We start from the raw sequence: 21,504 nt of genomic DNA on the forward strand, positions 1-21,504 counted from the left end.
GCTCAGTTCCACACCTCTTGATCCCTGAGATGGACACAGCTGTGGAGGTTCTTTCCAGAAGCATTTATTGAACATTTGTTATGGGCCAGGCACTGTGCTATGTGTTGGGGAGGCAAAGACAAAACAAATACAGCAGCTCCCTTCTTCCATGCCCTTACAATACATTGCTTAAAAAGTATTTAGGGATTGGTTGACTTCTCCTGGTGGTAAACAGCAAATCAAAAGATGAGATAGTAAATACAAACCAAAGCAAAAGAATATGGGTGTGGGCTGGGGAGAGAGATCAGAAAGGACCTTGTAGAGGAGACAGCAGATTCTCTGCCTCCAAATTCAATTATTTTGGCGCTCCCTGAGGTTTTGCATGGAAAGAGACAGAGCTGTTCAAATTCTCTTCATTCTGGGGCTGCCATTATTCAAATACATCTAAAATATCTGCTTCTCATCCTCTTCAGGAAGGGAGTTAAAGGGTTCCGCCAGATGATGGATGTACATGTGGTATTGTAGTTAGGCTGTGTGTGTGTGTGTGTGTGTGTGTGTGTGTGTGTGTGTGTGTGTTGGGTTTTTTTCTCCTGATTCTGAAAAGAGAAAACAGCTCCCAACCCGATACCATGTAATGTAAAGGATGCTATTTTCATGCTGGGCTAATGTATTTTTAAGCCATGCAAAGATAGACACGTCACGGAGTTGGTGCTTCCCGTTGCTATGCTCCCCGGGTAATGTATGCGGGCTGAGGGGGCTGGACTCTCTGCAGGTAGAAGTCTGGCCTGAAATCTTGGCAGCTGGAAAGGGCGTCGCTTCCGTGTGTGTGTGTGTGTGTGTGTGTGTGTGTGTGTGTGTGTGTGTGTGGCACACAGTAGGAGATTAATACATGCTCGTTCAGATTCGGATGCTTTTGTGCTGGGAGAGCACAGAAGGGCAGGATTTGCTCAGATTCTGGGCTCTAACGGCTTGGGAACTCCACTCACATGAAACAAAGCATTGCTCCCATCTCCCTTCACTCATCTGCCTTCACCTGCTTTGTCTCCCCGACACGGTCCTCTTGCCCATCTTCACTAGGGTGGAGGTCTTGGGGAAGAATCCTCCCGGGAGGCAGGTTTGCCTTTCCTGAAACATCCCCAACTTTGCCTCCTGTGGGTTGCCACTTCTCCTGAAAACCCTGCTAGTCTGGGCCACAACAGGCCATGGAAAAGGAAGCAATGAAGGGACCCATCCTGGCAGATGGGCATCAGGCGCCGAGCCACCCTCTTTTCTCCCACCTTCTGTCCTTCTCCGTCCCTTTCTCTCCTCCCCTTGGGTGCCCCGGACAGAACAGGGTCCTTTTCTTGTTTCCCTGTGTCCCCGGTGATGGCCATCATCTGGGGCGTCTGGGGCTCCCTCCCTTGCCAGATTTATTCTCCCCACCTTCGTTACCTTTAAAATAATGGGCTAGCAAACAATTTGTGAATAGAAGAAAGGGGCTTTTTTTAGCACCCTGAGTCACAGTGGAAGAGCCACGGGGGAGGAGGCTACGCGAGCACATCTCTCCGAAGCCTGCGTATGAGAAGGGAAGGCACGGAAGGGGCCTGAGGAAGAGCAGCCGAGGGGGTGGGGAGAGCGGGTGCCTCCCAGGAAGGGTCTGCTTCTGGAAGGGCAGAGGGAAGAGGGTTAATGGAGAGAAGAGCTCGCATTTCTGTGGTTGTGGGCTTCAGGCAGTGTGTGCCTTCCTCGGGGAATTATTTAAGAGAGGATATAGTCTTGTATTTATTTTGGCCCTTAGTGAAAGTGACTCATATGTTCTCTCCATACAACAAATAATGCAGTTGTGTTTGAAAAATCGGCTATTTTTAGCTCTGTTTTCAGAAGGAAGAAAGACCGCACACAGAAGGGTTGGGGGGGAAGAAAAGGAGGGAGGCCATGGGGAGGCAGGAAAATACTGAGCTCTGGGGAGCAGTCCCAGGCTAGACCAGGAGGTTTAACAGACTTTGTGAAGAAGGCACTGAAATAACCTCAGAAAGAACCTCTCCATCTACAGCTCCGGGTGGGCTGAGAGGGGGAGAGGAAAACTTAGGCTACTGAAAGATCTCAAGGAGTCTTTATAGCAAGGAGGATGGGACTTTTTCAAGTGGCTTTAGGCCTTGGAGCTCTTCCAGAACCATCGTTGAGTCCTAGAGGAGCCCAGCATTTCCCCACCTGGTTTCCAACATGGCCTCAGATTACAGGGTTCTGAGAGTCACTTCTAGGTCTTAACCACCAGCTCTAGACTCCAATGACTTCGCTCTTGTTTCCTCATCTCACTGCCATCACCCTGACTGAGCAACCCCATATAATTCTCCTTAATCTCTCAGCCTCAGTTTCTCTATTTATAAAGAAGAGCTAACAATACTTGCAAAACAGTAGGGTTATTTTAAGGTACTTTTTAACTCTTAGAGCATAATAGAAATGTGATCATCATCATAAAAATAATGATACTTATTGTTTTGAAGAATATACTCCACCTATTTCCTTTGTACCAGTTATAGACTCTCTTTATCTGCAAACTGTAATAGCACAATGCCATAATATGCTAATAATATCATGATTGCTATTATTCGCACACCTTGCACCTGTACATCTAATAGATACCGTTTCCTCAGTTTCTTCTCTGTCCAGTCCATTATGAACATTAAAGCCTTGGACCTAGAGCTGAAATGGACTTCCAAGACCATCTAATCCATCAGATAATTTCCTTACTCAAAAACTGGATGATTTTCTTGCTCAAAAACTATGTTTTCTTTGGTTCATTTGCCAATTCATTGGACCCCTTCTATGATCCGACTCCAGTTCAAGCTCTAGCACTGGTGTTGCCCCTTTCATCTTGGGGAACTTACTTATCAACTAGGAGGTTCCCTGTCTAACTGCTTAATGGAGGTAACTTCACAACAGGAGAAACTCTTATTTTCCTCATTGGGAAAACAAACAGATGAGACTAACTGAGAGCTTCTTAACCCCACTTGTGTCATGGCCCTATTGACAATTTGGTGAAACCTTTGAATTCCATTTCAGAATTGTGCTTTTCAATGCATTATATAATGCACACAGGATTACCAAAAAACACTCCAGATTAGTGAAAATAAAGATGGGGAGGGGTTTTGCCCCATCTTAGTTCTTGGACTCCCTAAAATCTATACATAGACATTTAGGTTCAAACTTCTGGACTAGATGAGAACTCACAGTTTTATATTTTTTCCAGGGTTTTGAATGCTTTTGCTCAAAGGAAAACTTGTAAGGCAAGTTATAGAGAGTATTATCCATTTTATAGAAGATAAAACTCAGAGAAGTTAAGGGAAATCCTTTAAGGAGAAAGTATGAGGGGCAGCTAGGTGGTGCAGTAGATAAAACACCAGCCTTGAAGTCAAATATGGTTTCAGACACTTAACACTCCCCAACTGTGTGACCCTGGGCAAGTCACTTAACCCCAATTGCCTCATCAAAAAAAAGAAAAAGAAAAAGAAAAGAAAAAAGAAAAAAAGAAGGAGAAAGTATGGGAGTGATATCAAAGTCCTTCCTGCCTCCAAGTCTCTTTCTACCACCCCATGCTCCCTCTAAGAAGCCTACCTAGCTCTAACATTCTATGGCACCATTGCTTTTGCCTTATCTCCCACTAATCCTTATAGAGTTTCTCCTCCTCTCACCAAAATGAACTATTTTCTTCTTGGTCCTGTCCAGTCCAAATGGCCTGAGTGACTCTTCCTATGTCTGCCACTTGTTCTACATTGCTCTTTTACACAGTATCATCTCCTTGAAGGCAGGAAGGGGCTATCAATGATGTGGATCCTTATATGTCCAGGACCCAGCGAAGTGCCAGTTCGGCATCAGGAACATAGCAAATGTTTACTGATCGACCAATTGACTTTTTTTTTTTTTTTGACCAATTGACTTTTAGTAAAGTTTGTCGATTGACTATTGCATAATCTAAAATTGGCTCATCCATTTTTGAAGGCCTAGCTGCACTCCCTTCTCTACTTTGTACTCTTTCTAGCCATCTCTACCCACCCAATGACCAGCTTAGTCCTCTCTTGACTCTCAACCACCCTTTGACTTTTAGATTGTTTGCCAGTATCTCCCCACCATGACTCTAAGTCTGCGAAGGCAGACATCAGGCAGCTTGGATATTGCTGAATCCTCTCCCTTATAAACAAATGAGTACTTATTAATAGATCAGATGTGATGCAGGTAGACAAGGGCAGTTACAGAGAACTTGGGCAGGCTTTGGCGGGATGCCGTCATCTTGTTGGTCTATGAAACACAGGATGTTGAATGACTAACTTCAAAGGCCTGGATTAGGACTTCCTTTCCTCCAAGTACTGCTAGGGATACAAATGCAAAAGCATAGGGAGTTTTTATCCTCAAGAAGCCATGGATACAAAACACATGGGCAGTGTTTTATGAAGTTGATCTTACAAACAGTCCATGCCTTCAAAAAGTTGATTTTATATAGTTTTTACTTTCTAAAGGATACAAGTGTGAGGGAGAATCATAGAATTTCAGAGTTGGAAGGAACTTCACGGATCATTTGTTCCCATTCTCACCCCTGTCCCTCTCCAAAGAATCCCTTGTTCAACATCTCGATCTGGTGTTCAACTGGCCTCTGCCTGAAGATTTCCACAGCAGAAGGAAGGGCATTCTCCATCCTGATGGAGTCCCATTTGACTCTTCTTGTTAATAAGTTCTTCTTAGCACCTAGCCTATAGGGATCTATTTTTTTTTTTTTTGCTCTATTCATTGCTACTTTTTAAGTGGAACATCTTGTCTTCACAATAACCCTTTGGATTTTGGGAGGGAGCTATGCTGTCTTTCTTGAGTTTTTCCTTTTCTACACTAAATATCCCCACTCCCTTTTTCCTCATCTACTAAAAAAATGGATTTGGACCACATGTACTCTAAGATCCTTTCCAGCCTCAGACACTCATCTCATCTGTGAAATGTGAGAAATAATATCAACTAGTCGTCATGATTGTTGTAAGATGAAATGAGATAATGTTTGTAATGTATTTTTAAAAGATTTTAAATGCTAGTTATGTTCTTGTTACGTTATTTTTTTAACTCTATGTCTGGGAATTCTCCTCTGGACACTGTCCTGAAGGTTGGTGCTGAATTTAGACTTGGATTCTATGGAGAGGAGATCATGGAGGGTTCCCAGATCTCCAGGGACTGACTGGTACTGGTGGGCTGGGGGAATGCCGCCAATAGGAGACAATCATTTCTTATTTGGGGAGCTCCTGTGTGATGCTGCTGAAGTAACGAGAATCTGATTAGGCTGTGGTTTCCCATCTCACGCCATGGTTTAAGACAAAACTTATCTGCCATAGGAACCCCAGAAAGAAAAAAAATTAATATATGTATACGTCCATACATATGTAATATATGCATATATATATATATATGTATTTTTTTCTTCCTTTTGAAAAAGAATTCCTTCTGGTCTTCTTCTGCTGACTGTAAGGAGTGCATTGAGGTGACCTGTCTGCAGACTGCTGAAGAGTCCACCCAGCATCCTTAGCGGAACACACATGCATTATTTATCTTCAATGTCTTAGACGTGTTTCTGTGAAATTCAAATGGACAATAGAGGACAGACTGTTAATTTAAAGCTGGACTTTGGGGGTTCCGTGAGGGCTAATTTAGGCTAGATTTCAAAAAGTAAATAAACATCAGTCTGATTCCCATTAAAATGAGGGTATTGGGTTTCTATGTACTTAAGTCTTTAAATAATCTCTACTTAGCTCTTGCCAGGGGGGCTGACAAACTTTACCAAGAAGGTATCCTTCAAAATCCATGTTGCCTATAAAGGGGAAGCTTAGCAGTGGGGGTGGTCTTGCCTTTGTTACTAAAGATGGCTTCTTACCAGTCTGTCTCATATAACATGATTATAGTCCACTGAAACCAGGAGAGATAGGAACACTGTGTGTAATATAGAATTCAAAGAGACTTTGACAAGCAAGAATATTGAGACAAATTAAATCTGTGAATAAATGTAAAGCTTTATGCCTTGGCTCAAAAATTCAACTCGGTAAGTACAACATTGGTAGGGAGGGTGAGCCAGCAAATCATCTTAAAAAAGACATGGAGGCTTTAAATTCCCCTAAGTGCACAATGTAACGCAGGATCCAAAAGAGCGAATGTCATCGCCTTTCGGCATTTATAAGGTTATGAAATCCAAGAAGAAAAAGGTGATTTCCCCTCCACATTCTAACCCAGCCACATCCCATCTGGAGAATGATGCACTTCAAGCGATCACATATTGATTGAATATGTGAAAAGCTAGAGTATCCAGAGGGAGGCTATCAGGAAGGAGAAGAGCCTTGAGTTATGTGGCCATGGGATAAGTTACTGAACCTCTCAGTTCCTAGCTAACTATCTAGGACTTGAAATAACAGATCAGTTCCCAACTAGTATCTTTGCAGGAGTTTCTGTATTTGCCTCTACGGGGTTCTCAAAGGTCCCTTGGAGCTATGAAGGCCCAGATTAGTTGTGAAGGAGGTACCACAGCTGATATGGAAAGAACCTAGATCTCAGAGCTAGAAAACCTTATTTGTGGTCCCAAGACTGATTTTTACTGTGGACAAGTCACCCTGCTTCCAAGCCCCAGCTTCCTCAACAGTAGCATGGAACAAGAGGTCCCCATTTTGTGGTCTCACATGGTTGTGAGGAAAATCCTCAGTAAACCTGAAAGGACTGTAGAAACGAAAGGCACTCCCAAGAAGGAAGACATGTTGAATTGTACTGACATCAGAGTTTCTGTGGCATGTCAGGGCAATGCGAAAAACTCTAGGTTTTTCTCTAAAATATTTCCACTCTGTAAAGGGACCTTTGGGAACTGAACTCTCTCTCACACACTGAGAAGTCTAATTTGTGGTGGCAATTTCAGGTTTCCAAAGCACAGAATGTTTCTTTAATGTAGCCATCAATAATTTAGAAGCTGCCCAATCTCTTGGGAAATAAACTATAGTAGAGACTTTTTTTTTTTTTTTTTTTTTTTTTAGCAAAGTCTGTTTTTTTCTTTCTAAATACTTCCCAAATACGGGTAATACTGACTCTGGCATTTTCAAAGCATGTGATACAAGTGAAAACCACTAGACTTGGAACCTGAGGAATTAGCTCCATGTTTCGGAGTTGGGATTTGGACCCAAGTATTCCTGATTTCAAGGTTGGTCCTGTATGTCCTGGACCAGGCAGGGTTTCTTGTGATCCCTCACACCTGTGATTTTTATCAGCCTGGGGACTCCTGGTATGGCAAACTTTAGTGCAGATTGGTAGCCATGTATAATTTATAAACACACATAGTCGCCTTGGCTCCGAGAATTTAAGTGATTCATCCAGAGTCCCACAGTCAGCATATATCAGAGGAACATATTGGGAAGCCATATTAAACTCTGGGTACATTTTAAGAAGGGTATTAACAAACAGGGGACTGTCCAGGGGAAGGCAACTTCCTGGTAGAGGAACTTGGAGTCTTTTTTATTTGAATTTGAAGGAACTAAAGATGTTTAGCCTGGAGAAGAGATGACTCAGAGGGGACATGATAATTATCCTCAAGGATGTAAAGGGATGTCACGAGGAAGAGGGTTTAACCCTGTTTGGACTCAGACGACAGAACGATGGCGAAAGTTGCCAAGAGTCCGATTTAGGTTTGATGTCAGGGGAAAAACCAGCTACAAAAGCTTCCTGATAATTCAGTTTGTCCCAGAGTAGAATAGGCTCCCTGGTAATGATAGGAGTTCTTCTTCTAAAGTCTTCCAGCTGAACCTGGATGCCCATTTGTCTGATATGTTCTGGTGGAGATTCGTGGGGTGTGTTTGTTGGAGTAGATGGCTACCAAAGAGCCTTTCAATTCTCAGATTCTCTGATGATCCTGCAAACATTTGTACACAGCCATGATGGAAATTCTCTGTGAGGAGATGGAAAGGAGATGAGGGTAAAGGTTTTTATTTACTAAAGAAATTAAAGAAACATTCTAAGGGAAAGTGACATTGACATTGGGCTTTAAAGGCCGGTCAGTGATTTGATGAGTAAAGATGGGGAATGTGAAAATTCTGGGAAGAATATTCAGTGTGAATAAAAGCCTGATAGTTCTGTTAACATAAAGTAGATTCTGGGTTTCCCCTAAGGCATAGAGTGATATGTTCAGGTCTCAGTGCCACATTTTAAGGAAGCTGTTGATTAGCTGAAGATCATCTGATGGAAGACATGGATGGTGACCTTTATTTGATTGTTGATGGGAAATGGCAGTGTACGACTTTACATGCTGGTCTTTCTAGAATCAAGGATTCCCTTTAAGTGGATCATGTCTCTAACAGTTGTATGTGGAGACTGTACTCAATCCAGCTCCTGATTGCCAGACCTCTAGTGATTAGCTCCAATGATCTCCCTGTATTTCTGTACTTCAGTGAATCCAGGCTCTCAGTAGTCTACATCTCTCCATAAAGGATGGAGCCATCAATGACTGAGCAATCACTTGGTTGACTGTCTTATAGTCTTTATAAAAATGACATGATTGTGGCCCTCCTGTTAGGGAGGTGAAGTAGAAACAATATGAGTACAGCATAAGTGAGCAGCAGTAATTATCATAGAAAGAACTGTGGGTTGGACAGCAGAGAAACTTAATTCAAGTGGATCTCAATCAAGACATTGAATTTCTCTGTTCCTCAATTTGTTCACCTGTAAAATGAAGGGATCACACTGGATGGCTTCTGGGATACCTTCTAATCCTATACCTGCCATCCAATGACAAAGTAGACAAGCGTCCTTTCTGCAGAAGTAGACCAAAGATCTGGGGTATCTGGAAAGTCATCCTATAAGAAAATGAAACCTCGGTGACAATGGACTCAACCCATCTGAAAAGGAGCCAAGCGCTTCTTTTTCTATCCCTAATCCTTCCCCAATTTTGACCTACTCTTTACACTTTGTGGTGGGAGAAGAGACAATTTGCAGCATAGAAATTGGAAACTGAAATCTTGGGTTCCTAGAAAATCAGTTGACCTTGAAGCTTAAGACTTGTAGGGGCTGTTGACTTGGGCCTATCTATTGTCCCATTTCGCAATCTCTTTTTTTGAGGAAGTGATGGCTTTGCCACAGGGACATGTAACTAACCCTGCTCACTTCCTTCCAATCCAGACTCATGCTATTCCTGTTGTGGTCATCTCATGGCAAGCCCCTAATAATCCTTGGGCTGCATTTTGGGAACTCTTAACCTCGATTCATAAACTTGTTTTAAAAATACATGTATTTTGATAAGTACATTTCCATGTAATTAGTTTCCTTGTGATTATGTTTTCTTCATGTATTTAAAATATAATTATAAGAAAGGGTTCATAGGCTTCAATACACTGACAAGGGGGTCCAGGACACAAACACGGTAAAAAATTCTCGCTCTGGCAGGAGTGCGTCGGTTCAATGAGGCTACACACAACTTTGGTTCCATTTCATGAAAGCAATTTTTTTTTCCAAAAGAGAGAGAGGAGGTGTTGTTGCTGAGCTCAGAACTCTTGGACTGTACATATTTCATCCCCGAGTAGATTTTTATGGGAGAGTCATAAACTCCTGCAAACGGGTTTATAATGGAAAATGCAACTTAACCCTCACTGGGGCTGTACCAATGCACCTTACAAGGGCACGTTTTGGAAACCCCCCAAATCCATGTTTCCCAAGGGCCACATCCTGGAGAGGAAGGAACGTTATAACCCTTTCATTTACTATAAATACCTGGCCCAGTTTATGATGATTTGATTGGGTTAAAAAAATTTCCCCCCATCTCGATTTTAATAAAGCAACCTACTGATATAAAAGGATTGCAGCTGGGGCTTCTCGGCCACGGCCCCCTGGTCTCTGGGAGTGAAATGAACAGCCCTTATAACGGGCTTCAGTTTTTAGAAGCTGGTTAATAAAAAATAATTTCCTTCCCTTTGGACTTGTGCATGGAGCTGAGAAATGCCTCCCTGGGTCAGCAGGGAGGCTGTCATCAGGGAACCCGAGGAAACCTAGATGGAAAGGTGGGGGGTGGGAGTTTCTCAGCTAACATGCATTTTTAAAATGGGTGGGGGAAGGGAATGTCTCTTCAGTCCTACAGAAAGAGGAATTCTTCTCCATTGCCTCTCCTTTCCAGTGTCCCTGATTCCAGGATAATCCTGGGTTAAAAGCTGGGCAAAAGGAAAAGCTTATGTTACTATATAGGTGCTGTCAATAAATGTGGGACTTATTCTGTGGGGTCATCCCAGTACCAAAATGTCAAAGATGAAAAGAAACAAATGCAGACTGCCGAGCCAGAAAATTCCTAATAATGAGAGCTTTTCTGCTAGTAATGAGTCTTCCTTCATAGATGACCATGTATCTCCCATCATTGGAAGTCTTCTCCAAAAGACAATCTGTCCCCTCTTCTCCTCTATGCATAGAGGAGAATCTCATTGAGAGGGGATTGACTGACTCAGAGATTCCATGATTCTTTTCTCACCCTTGGCTAGAGTGTGTAGGAAGAACATCCTTCAATGACCTATTCTCTTTTGTCCCCAAGGGAAAACTTAAAAAGGGAATTATGGGAAACAATGGGTGCCTTAATCATTAAGTGATAGAATGAACAGGAAGCAAGAATCTCTTGATAGATGTCATGATAAATATGACCCAAGGCATCTTTGGGATGGACAAACTGACCTCATTAGGAGAAACTCATCTCGACCAAAGTGAGGAGTAAAAGTAGTCACCTTCTTCATAACAACAGGGAATATGGCCAATGTCCCTCTGTCATGTTTCTTTCCTCCACTCATTCGCCACTTATTTCTGGAATCATCATACAGTGTCTCCTGTAACTCACATCTATCTTTTTCTTCTGTTCTTTTAGTAAAAATAATGTAGTGATTGCTCAAACATTACAATCATTTCGCCCTTGTAATATAACCAAGAAAAACAGTTAAGCAAAAGCAACAGAAACACTGACTTTGCCTGACTATGCGATATTTTATCTCTGCAGTCTCCCACTGCTATATGTCAAGGCAAGGTAGATGAGTTTTGTCAATTGTTCTTGAGAACTTAGTCTCTCCTGGTTATTCAGAGATTTTTTTAGACTCCTTTTCATTCGCATTGCTAGTCTCTGCAAATGTTGTTCTGTTCTTTCCTATTTTTCTTTGAATTCATTTACATCGATCTTCCATATTTCTTTATTATGTATAAACATATTTATACAATTCTCTTGCTGCACAAGAGAAATCAGATAAAAAAGAAAATAAATGAGCAGGAAAACAAAATGCAAGTGAACAACAACAAAACGAGTGAGAATGTTATGTTGTGATCCACATTCAGTTCCCACAATCCTCTCTCTGGGTGTGGATGGCTCTCTTCATCACAAGATCATTGGAACTGGCCTGAATCATCTCAATGTTTCCATGTTTCTTGTAATTCCTTACATTCACTACTTCCTATGGCACAATGATCTTTCATGTCCCTTAAGAACCTCCTTTTCCCAGAGTGGGTAGGTTTCTCACCTGAAAGTATTTAAAAATCAAAGTATCAGCCTACAGCTGGGCTTAGGGCAGCCCCAGAATGAAGAAGAGAATAAACTTGAGAGGTAACCCTCTTTTTCTTGGACTTGATCTGTGACTTCCCAAGTTTTGTTTTCTGTTTTTTTGTTTTTTTTGGTAGATAAGGTCCCTCTGGAGGAAGCTCATTCTTTGACTGAATTAGCTGACTTCAGCATTCCTGACTTTCCCAGAAAGCATTTGTCTGAGGCTAGATTAAGGCTTCTTCAGAACTGGGAGTGGTTTGGGTTGTGGTATTTCACTTTTTTTTCTGTTGCCCTTTGAGGGATGGGAAATTGTTATTTTCAGAAGTTGCGAGGACTTTATCTTTTGGATGCGATCTATGAATTTATTTTCTAAAGGAGGGATGTCAACCTGACTGTCCTCACCTCTGGGTGTAAGAAAGGGGATTTCACAGGGGAAAGTAAGATCCTTTCCTCCTCTCTGCCTCTAGTTCTCTGTGGAGTAAATATTGTGCTTTTTCCAAGAGATGTGGCAGGATGATGTGAGTCCTGGGGATCAGAAGGCACCAGTGGCTCTGCTCAGACCAGGTCAGATCCCAGAAACATCCCTGGGATGATGCTGTGTCCCTGCACCAAGGGTCAGTTTTTCACCAATACTGCCAAACAACCATGGGGTACGCAGCTCAGAATCAGGAGCATCAAATGCTGCCTTAGATATTGACTGGCTTTGTGACTTCTCAAACCTCAGTTTCATTTTAGAACTGGAGTAAGAGTAGCATGTCTCTTATCAGGTTGTTAGAATCAAATGAATTAACATATGTTAAGCACTTTACAAGCCTTAAAGTACTATATGAATTATTAATCTTAATTTTATTTTTATTACTTTTTATTAATTTTCTAAGAGAAAACTTAAGGAGAGGGTATGCTAGCTGTCTTCAGGTATCTAAAGGGCTAAACTTTGACATCAGAACTGGGCTTTATTCTGTTAATAAATTCTATAAATTCAATAAATTCTATTTATTGCCACAATAGAACTGAAAAGATGATGGAAAGGAATCCTGGGAATTGGGTGGGTGGTCCCCTGGGGAGGATTCCTGCCATCACATCAACAAGGATTCCCTAGAACAAGAACCCAAAGGTGGGCATTGCATTGTTGGAGGATGTGCTCCCTTCAAGGAGCTCTCAGACGTCTCAGTGGATTTTGAAGAAACAGACTGATTGCATTCCCCCTTTCCTAGATTCTCTACAGGTACAAAAATACTTTATTCAACTGTAGTGCAAAAAAAGTCCCCTTTACTTAAGATCTAAATAAAATCCCAGATGTGGAACTGAGGTTCCTCAGAGACCATCTAGTGTAACCCGCTCATTTTTTTATATAAGTAAACTGAGGCCCAGAGAGGGCACAAGGATTGGTCCATGGTCATGTAAGAAGGAAAGATCAGAGACAAGTTCTGATGACCCCAGAGTCCAGATTCTTGTTCCTCCTATATGAGGCCCAATTAGGGACTCTACTTGGATGGCCTCTTAGTTTAGAATGCAATAATAACTTGGAAACCCTGGGACTCGGAGCACCCAGAGCACCTCCTGCCTGAGGCTGGTCAGACCGAAGCAAGATCTGCCCGTCTGTTAGTGGCTCCCTGGGTACCCAGGAAGCCAATCAAGTGGCTAGACTGCTGGATAAGGGCTGCATTAACTCTGGTATTCGTCTTAATTTACCATCAGGGAAGCTGGATCACTTCAGTCAAACCAAAAGAAAGGGGGGGGGGGAGATTCCTTTTGTCTCAGTAGGATCTTAAAACCTTAAGGTGGTAATAATTCCTACTATAACGAACTGAGCTGGGCCGAAGACCAAGTTTTGAAAGTAACAAGCTACCTCGTGGTCCTTCGGCTCTGTCATCCTCCAGGAATGCAATAAAGAGCCCCCGGCCTGCGCTGGGAAGCGCTGTGGGTGATGGTCGCTTCCCGGCTAAGTGCTCTGGCGCTCCCCATTTCTTCAGCGACCTGCCTGGGGAAAAGAGTTTGGTTATTTGTCCAAGAGTTCCAATGAAAACCAAAATTAGCTATTCGGTGGGGGCAGCGCCCTCCGGCAAAGGTGCTTTTAAGAGGACCTTCTCTGGGGACGGGAGTTTTCTCATGGCGTTTCATTCCCACGTCCACCGGGGCTACCTCACTCATTTCAAGTCGTGCCCAGAAATCCAGGCTGGCGGCCCTGGGGTGGGGACTGGGGGGTGTGGGTGAACTTTTCAACTAGTGTTGGAAGCCCACACGTACATAAGTTCATAGAGATAATGAAAGAACTTTCTTAGGTCATTTTTGACCTTTGGATTTTCAGAAACTCTATACCTTTCATAATGAGAAATCTTGTTTTGATTGGTACCCTTGCCAACCTCCCCCCCCACACACACACACTCTAGGAGAAATCAACCGTGAGGAACAAGATCAGGTGTGTTTCCACGCGACCTTTCTGGAGCTTTCGCCGCCCAGGTCTTAGAAGCAACAAACAAAATTAGGCACCAGGCTGGAGTGCTCGAGCCCTTATTAATTGGCAGGTTAAACTTTTATGGGTTTCTGGTACCCTGGTGATACACGACTATTAAAATTTGCAGGTGGTTCAAGGGGTGGGAGATGTGAGTTCCTGTGCTACGAATATATCATAAAACTCTATATTTCATGTTGTGAAAGTGGAGACTTTAATACTTTTTCCCCATATAAGCTGATTAAGGAATCTTTATGGATCTCATTAACTCCATGGTGTGGTGGTGTATTTTTTTTTCATAGAACAGTGAAAAGTATAACACTTATCGAGAGAAGTCTAAAGTGGAATAATTAACCCACCTGATGACTCTCTCAGACTAACGTGAGGCTCAGCAGATCCCGCTCCATGCACCCTACTTCCCACCCTCAGCTCGATCTCCATGCCAACGCTTTGCCCCTGCAGGAGGAGTTGGGTTGGTCCAATTATTTTCTTCAGACACAGTGGCAATTTCTTCAGTGTGTATTCAGAAACTAGTTTTTGTTTGACCCATCGTTCATCTGTGTTTATAGAGCAGCTGGGCTATATTGCAATGGTCCTGGATTTTATTATGTGCTTCTCATCTTTCATCTGAAAAGCAGAAGAGATGCATCATGTCATATTATGCTAGTTCATCTGTTGACTCTGGCTTGGAGTCTCATTCTGGGAATATAAGTTGGGAGAGGCCTAGTGGGAATATAGAATACTTTGAAATGGTCTTTTCATTTTTTTTTTAATGATAGCTAAATTAAGAATTTCCCACCAATCTAGAAACTGGCTGCTTCCAACTACCATAATGGTTTTTTTTGTTGTTGTTCTTTTGTACATAGGGAGATATCAAAATGATCAGTTTCTCTTCATTAATTCTTTGTTAAGATATTCCACTTTTCTTTTTATCCCATGGAAGTATTTTATTTATTTGCTTAATTTCTGGATCTAAGTTTCTCCCTTGCCAATTTTCTCTGAAACAGAACAATATTGAGTCTCGCTCTCGGTGAATCAATCACAGTGGCAGTGAGTTGAGTTTTTGGAAGATAGTATATTCAAAAGACCCCTCTCTGTGAATTCCATTGCAAAGGAAACTGGGCTCTTAGATTCCCCATAAGGCCACTCATTGTGGGCCATGTTACGGATGAAAACCATACCTATCCTTTGTTTCTTCCGGTTTTAGAAATGACTAGTTCCTCGCTGACTTAATACTTTGTTCAGTCCGTTCATTTTGCACTTGCGTCTGACTCTTTGCAACCCCATTTGGGGTTTTCTTGGCAAAGATACTGCAGTGGTCTGTCATTTCTCAGTTTATTTGACTAATTTAACAGGTTTGAATGACTTGACCGGAGTCACACAGCTAGTAAGTGTCGGAGGCCAGATTTGAAACCACAAAGATGAGCATTCCTGACTCTGTCCACAGAGACGTGGGACTAAAAATGTTGTGACACAGTGGGAATGGCCTCGTCTCTACAGTCAGAGCACCTGGATTCAAATCCCTCCTGACACTTGCTAGCAGTGTTAATCAGCCTGAGTAAGTCAGCATCCTGTCAGTCTCAGTTTCCTTATATGTAATATGAAGTCTTTGGATTATAGTGTTGCTGAGGTCCCTCCCTACTCCATTTATGATTCTGTTACACTTGATGAAATTGAAGAGGAAATAAAATAATATCGAACCCTAAGTATGAATATGTGAAGAGACATCAACAAATAGCAAAGAGAACACGAGGTACTAAGAGCTTTGGGGGTGACTGGAGAGGCTCTTGTCGTAGAAATATCCCTTCAACTTTTCACATACAATTCTTTCTATTGAATGTAATAACTCTCATTGATAAGCGCTTCACTATTTCCCAAATGTCATGCTCTCTTGATTGACTCTTGCAAAAATCCTGAGAGTAGGTACTATTATCTTCCCTATTTTATAGATTAAAAAAAATGAGACTCAGAAGATTGTGATTTGTCCAAGGAGGCAGAGCAAGTGAGTGTCTAAAATAGGATTCAAGTCTAAGACTTCCTAACTCCAAGTTCAATATCAATTCCACATGCCATACTGCCCCATTGTCCCCAAATGATAATCTAGTGGCCAAAAATATTACAATAATATGTTTTAATGAAGGATATTTTTTGAACAAAAACATTCTGTTTTCCTTTATTCATGTTTAGTAGTAGTAAGTTGTTTATTTCTAAGAATTGATTTGATATTGCCTTTTTAAAAGGAGTGTCATATTTGAAAGCTTAGATTCCAAATGTCTAGTGTGAAGGTATAATGTGAAGGGACATCTGAACCCAAAAGGTTCATTTTTAAAAGTGTTTCCTTCTCCTCCCAACTAAGCCTTTAATTAAGGGCTTTTGTTTCCTGAGCAACTATAGTAGACTTAGCTCTTCTCAGCAACGCAGTGATCTAAGACAATTCCAAAAAGAATGGCAATTGTCATCGACTTCCAGAAAGAGAAGTGTGAAGACTGCTTCCAGATAAAAGTATAGTATTTAACCTTTTTGTTTTCTTTTTGTATTCTCTCTCATAGTTTTTTTTCCCCCTTTTGTGCTGATTTTTCTTCCCCAACATGACTCATATGGAAATATGTTTTAAAAATGACTGTAAAACAAATTTAAGTTATTTTTAAAAAAAGAACTTCTGATTACCAGAGTTGTGAGTCTCTTTGTCCTAATAAAAGGCAAAAGGTTATATAAGAGATGGTAAGCCTCCTGAGAAATCCGATCTCTACAAAATGAACATACCTGAAAATGCCCGAAAGGAGCTTGCGGACAGCCAAGGCGGCTTTTGGAAGATGGGGTGGCAGAGTTAGTTTTGGCAAAAGGCGTGTTTGTGGAAAGGGTGTAAATGAGCAGCTTCATCTGTGGAGAGGGAACCAAAAGTCCCTGAGGATGTATTTGGGCATCAAAGGCCAGTTTTAGAAATCTCCCACCAGCCAACTGGAAAGGTGCTAAGCTGCTCTCCATGAGTCAATTTGTGGAAGGCTTGGGTATTAGCGATTTCAAGGTGCTAATGAGCAACCCATAGCTCAGTAATTCAGGGCTCAGGATTCTGCCCCTCCTCCCCTAATGCATCCTGATTAGAGAAATACGGGTCTGAGTTAGCCAAATAGTCATGAGAATACTGAGTCATCCAGATGAGGTTGTGTGACCCAGGGCTTGTGGTCTAGGAGGAAGATGATAAAAAGAGACATGAAATAGAGACGTGGCCTCTGAGAAGCGGGGACTTGGAAAGCACCTCAAAGGTCATTTGATCTAATTCTAATCTACAGAAATAATCCCCTTTATACAATCCTTGCCAATAACTGATTGAGTCTTGAGGGGCTTCAGGACTACCAATGGGCTGGAACTGACCGCCTAGCTCGTTCTCATTTGGGGGAAGCTATGACACTTTTTTGCACAAGTTCACACTTACTTCTTTGCCACCTCCATCTACTCTTCCAAGTTTTGCCCACTAGAACCAAGCAGAACAAGTCTCATCCCCCTGCTCAGGATAGCCTTTTGGATACATCTCCCAAGCCTGTGCTAAATTTCTTCCACAGCCTAAACATCTGCAATCCCTTGAAGAGATCCTCATGTGCCATCTTCTCTTGTCTCCTTGCTGCTTTCATCACTACCCTCTGGACACTCTTTGGATTGTCTGTTTCCCCGAACATGGCGCTCACCCAGAACTGTACACACTACTTTATGTGGGTAGCGACCAAGGTTATGGCTAGGCTGCCAGTTCTCTTTTTCATATCCTGGGCTTTGCTGAATGCAACCTAAGGTAAAATTAGTGGTTTGGGTTGTCCTATCTCATTGATGAGTAATTTTGAGCTTACAGCCACCAAAATCCCCATTTCTTTCCCTCCCCCAATACAAACTAAAGCCTTCTTGCTTTATCTTTTAGTTGTGATTGATTTTTTGAAACCAAATATAGGAATTTACATTTACTCTGTTAAATTCTCAAGTGGGGAAAAAATCCACATATACACACATATGAAAGAAAAGTGCCAGTTTGGGGAGGAGGGGTCAGACTTATGGCTTCGTTAGTGGGGAGAACCCCAGCTGAGAAAACTTCCTCCACCAATCCAGACTGGCACATCTGTTCTGGGACTAAATGTTGAGAAGGTACTGGAGTTCTAGGAGTATAATGCAGTCAGTGGGTCATGGATGGGAGCTGACTCTTCCTTACTCAAACCCATCACTTTACCATTCCCAGCACTGAGATCTAAGCTTTTGTGACTGATGGATGCCCACAGCAGTAACTTACTTTTAAGATGCAGATCGGGTTGGGTTGTAACTCTCCTCCTATTCTGTCATCAAAATAAGGCAGGTTGCAAACTTTATATGGCAGAAAAGGGAAAGTTTGGGCCATAATAGGTAAAGTTTTAGGAGGGATTACTGGAGAAAATCCCCATGACTACCTATGAGAGAAGGATAGGATGTGTCCTATCTTCCCACCCTCCAAACAGAAGCAACTAAGAGTTATAGTGCATAGAGCCTTGGGCCTGGTATCAGGAAGTCATGAGTTCAACTTTGACTTCAGACCTTTTTAACTATGTGACTCTGAGCAAGTTATTTAAACTCTGTTTTAGTTTTTCATCTATAAAATGGTGATAATAATAGTACCTACCACTTAGAATTGTTTTGAGGATTAAATGAAAAATTAATTGCAAAGCTCTTGCTTAAATTTATCTCATTAAATTTATCTTAAATACTTAGCAAACTGACGAGAAGAATGAAATACTTAGCAAACTGATCGGCACATAATAGGTTCTAAATAAATTCTTATTTCCTTCCTTCCCTTCCTCCCTCCCATTTGGTTGACCAAAGAGCCCTTAGAAGTCAAGACACAGCCCCATTGAGGTCAAGCCCCATCTCCAACTTTGGAGACCATTGCTTCATACCATTATGCTTCTTTTGCAAATCATCATAGGAAAAATTGAGGATCAGAGTGATAAAGAAATTCTGACAAAAGATAGGTTGAGTACTTAATTCAGGAAGTTTCCTAAAAGACAAAAAATAGCTTCAGGAATTAGCAGAAAATAGAAAGAAAGACATATTAGTTTGAAAAAGGCCTATGTGGTAAAGTGTGTTTCGGCCAATGGAAGAATTGAGGTATGGGTAATTTAATAAAAAAGCTAATCAAGAGGGTTTTAGCTACCTGGAAGAAGCCACAAGAGATTCTGGATCAAAAATATGGCATAGCCAACATTGAGTTGTGGGAACTTCTACTTGCTGTTGCTAATGATCATGGGAAAATTATTCTGGGATGACTACATGAAGGGCAAAATGGACTCAGCAATGTTCCCATGTCCTTTTGTTTATATATTTCAAATTTGATAGTGGACATGATAAGAGAAGAGCATATCTACTTAGTGAATGAAAATTCTTTCTTTTTCTCAAATAGATCTTTACTGGTAAAACTTTTTAAATAGTAACCTTACGTACTTCAAAATAGCATTTAAAATTTTGTTTATGTTTTACTTTGGGAAATAATGCATAAAACAGTTATCTGTGCTTACCGAAGGTGTTTGTTAACATCATGGAAGATGTCTAGCATTTAGGAGAGATTTCCTAGAATATTGAGGTCCTCATATTCTCATTTGCAGGTAGAAGTGTGGTGGGGGCACTATGCTAATTGCATCAAGCAACGTAATATTGCAGAGTCTTCTCAAAAACATCTATCATCAACTCAAATTAGTGGAGCAATCAGCTAGATGGAAACCATCTATTATCCCAACCTTCTGATGATATGCGATTGTATGGCCCAGTCCATAGAGCTGGTCCATTTTGGACAAACACAGCAAATAGACAATGAACCTAGAATTAAATCATGGGATGAGAACAAAGTGAATAAACATTTGGTGAATTGCACGGTGCTATCAAAGTAACTTCTAAGTTTGAGAAACTTAATAATATGTTAAGTCACCGTACAGAAAAAAAAATCTAACATGACATTGTGAATGGATTCTTAACAAAGAAAATTATTGATCACCATCTGTGAAAATTATGGCAAATAACTCAGAAAATAGTGAGAGATTTGAAGCTAAAAAAGAAACACCACAGTTCTGTGAGACTAATCAGGGATGTCTTCACACTTAATGCAGGGATGTATAAAGCATCACACAGCCCAGCACTGGGTTCCAGCTGACTTTTACAACATGAAAACCTTAGAAAAGTACACATTGTGCGGTGGTAGGCAGCAGGCAGTTTGTAATTGTCTGAAATGCTCTTAACTCCAAGGTAAACTCCTCAGAGAAGCTACTAACGGTTCAAAATTCTGTTTGCTTTAAATATCAGTCAATAAGTATTTATTAAGTGCTTACTGTGGTGCTGTTCTAAGCTAATATTGCATAAATAAGATTCCAGTCATTATGCTGAACCAATATTGTGTAAACAGATTGTGGGATGAGAGACTGAAATGGAAGTTTTAACTCTGAACAAAGATTACACCTGAGGAAATTCTGTTTCAAAAGAGGAAATCACAACTTCTAATGAATGGAGTTTTTAAAATTGGAATTCACTACCATGTGCAGACATTCATAAAACACTCATGATAATGGAGAGCTGATATATCACACTTAAAGGTTTGCAAAACTTTACTTCAAATAACCTTATTTTGTCTCTCTTGGGTCATACAACCACTCTTTAAAGTTGGTGCCATGGATATTATAATTTCTATCTTGCAGATGAGACAACTCAATCTTAGAGATTAAGTAATTTACTAATACATCCATGAAAGCTAGAATTTGATCCCAGCTTGTTCTGTCTCCAAACCTAGCTGGCTTTCCACCATATTCCCTGGGCCATGTTGTCTCTGTAAGCACTTAAAAAAAGTCTTGAGCTACCGATTTGGTTTGAGAGAAGCCTTGATTTTTTTTCATCTTATTTAAGAAGCCAAATCATTCAAATATACCCATAATAGAGAAATTATTGTTCATTGTAAAATTTCTGAAATGCCATTTGATGTTTCAAGGGTTGAACAGTTCCATTAAAGCTTCTACTGTTCTTTGTGGACAAAAGTTCACCATTTTGAAAGTTTTTCATTTCAATCTCTTGCTCTCCACATTTAATTCAGGTGCCACTTCCTACCTGAAACCACTCTGGATTTCCCCAATCATTAGTACTCCCTATTTTGAGATTATTTTGTTCATATTATAATTACTATGTGTATAAATGTTGTATCCCTCAGAAAAAAAAGTAAGTTCTTTGAGAGAAAAGATAATTTAAAATTTTCTATATCTCTGGTACCTAGGACAGAGCCTGAAAATGTTAAGTGCTTAATAAATATTTGTTGATTGATAGCTAATTGAGATGTTTGACTTGGAAATTCCAATATTTTGCTTAATGTGGATTTTGTGTAAAGTTCTGGTAGAACAACAAAACAGGAGAAGATGTCATAATTGGTCTCTTGAAACAGGGACAAAAAGTGAAACATAAAACTTTAAATTATCAAAATAATGACAGCTGTTTCCAGATGGATGTCCAGAACTAGGGGTTGTAACTAGAACAATCTTTCATCACATGTTTCTCAGGATGG

The 21,504-nt window shown here is 41.0% G+C and overlaps 1 protein-coding gene across 5 annotated transcripts in view; it reads left to right on the forward strand.

Annotated features, from left to right (window-relative positions):
* The window catches only part of HDAC9 (histone deacetylase 9), an 867,097-nt gene that overhangs the window by 287,760 nt on the left and 557,833 nt on the right, over nucleotides 1-21,504 (forward strand). The window lies entirely within an intron of this gene.

The sequence above is a fragment of the Antechinus flavipes genome, chromosome 5, assembly GCF_016432865.1.
Source record: "Antechinus flavipes isolate AdamAnt ecotype Samford, QLD, Australia chromosome 5, AdamAnt_v2, whole genome shotgun sequence".
In the NCBI taxonomy this organism is placed as follows: Eukaryota; Metazoa; Chordata; class Mammalia; order Dasyuromorphia; family Dasyuridae; genus Antechinus; species Antechinus flavipes.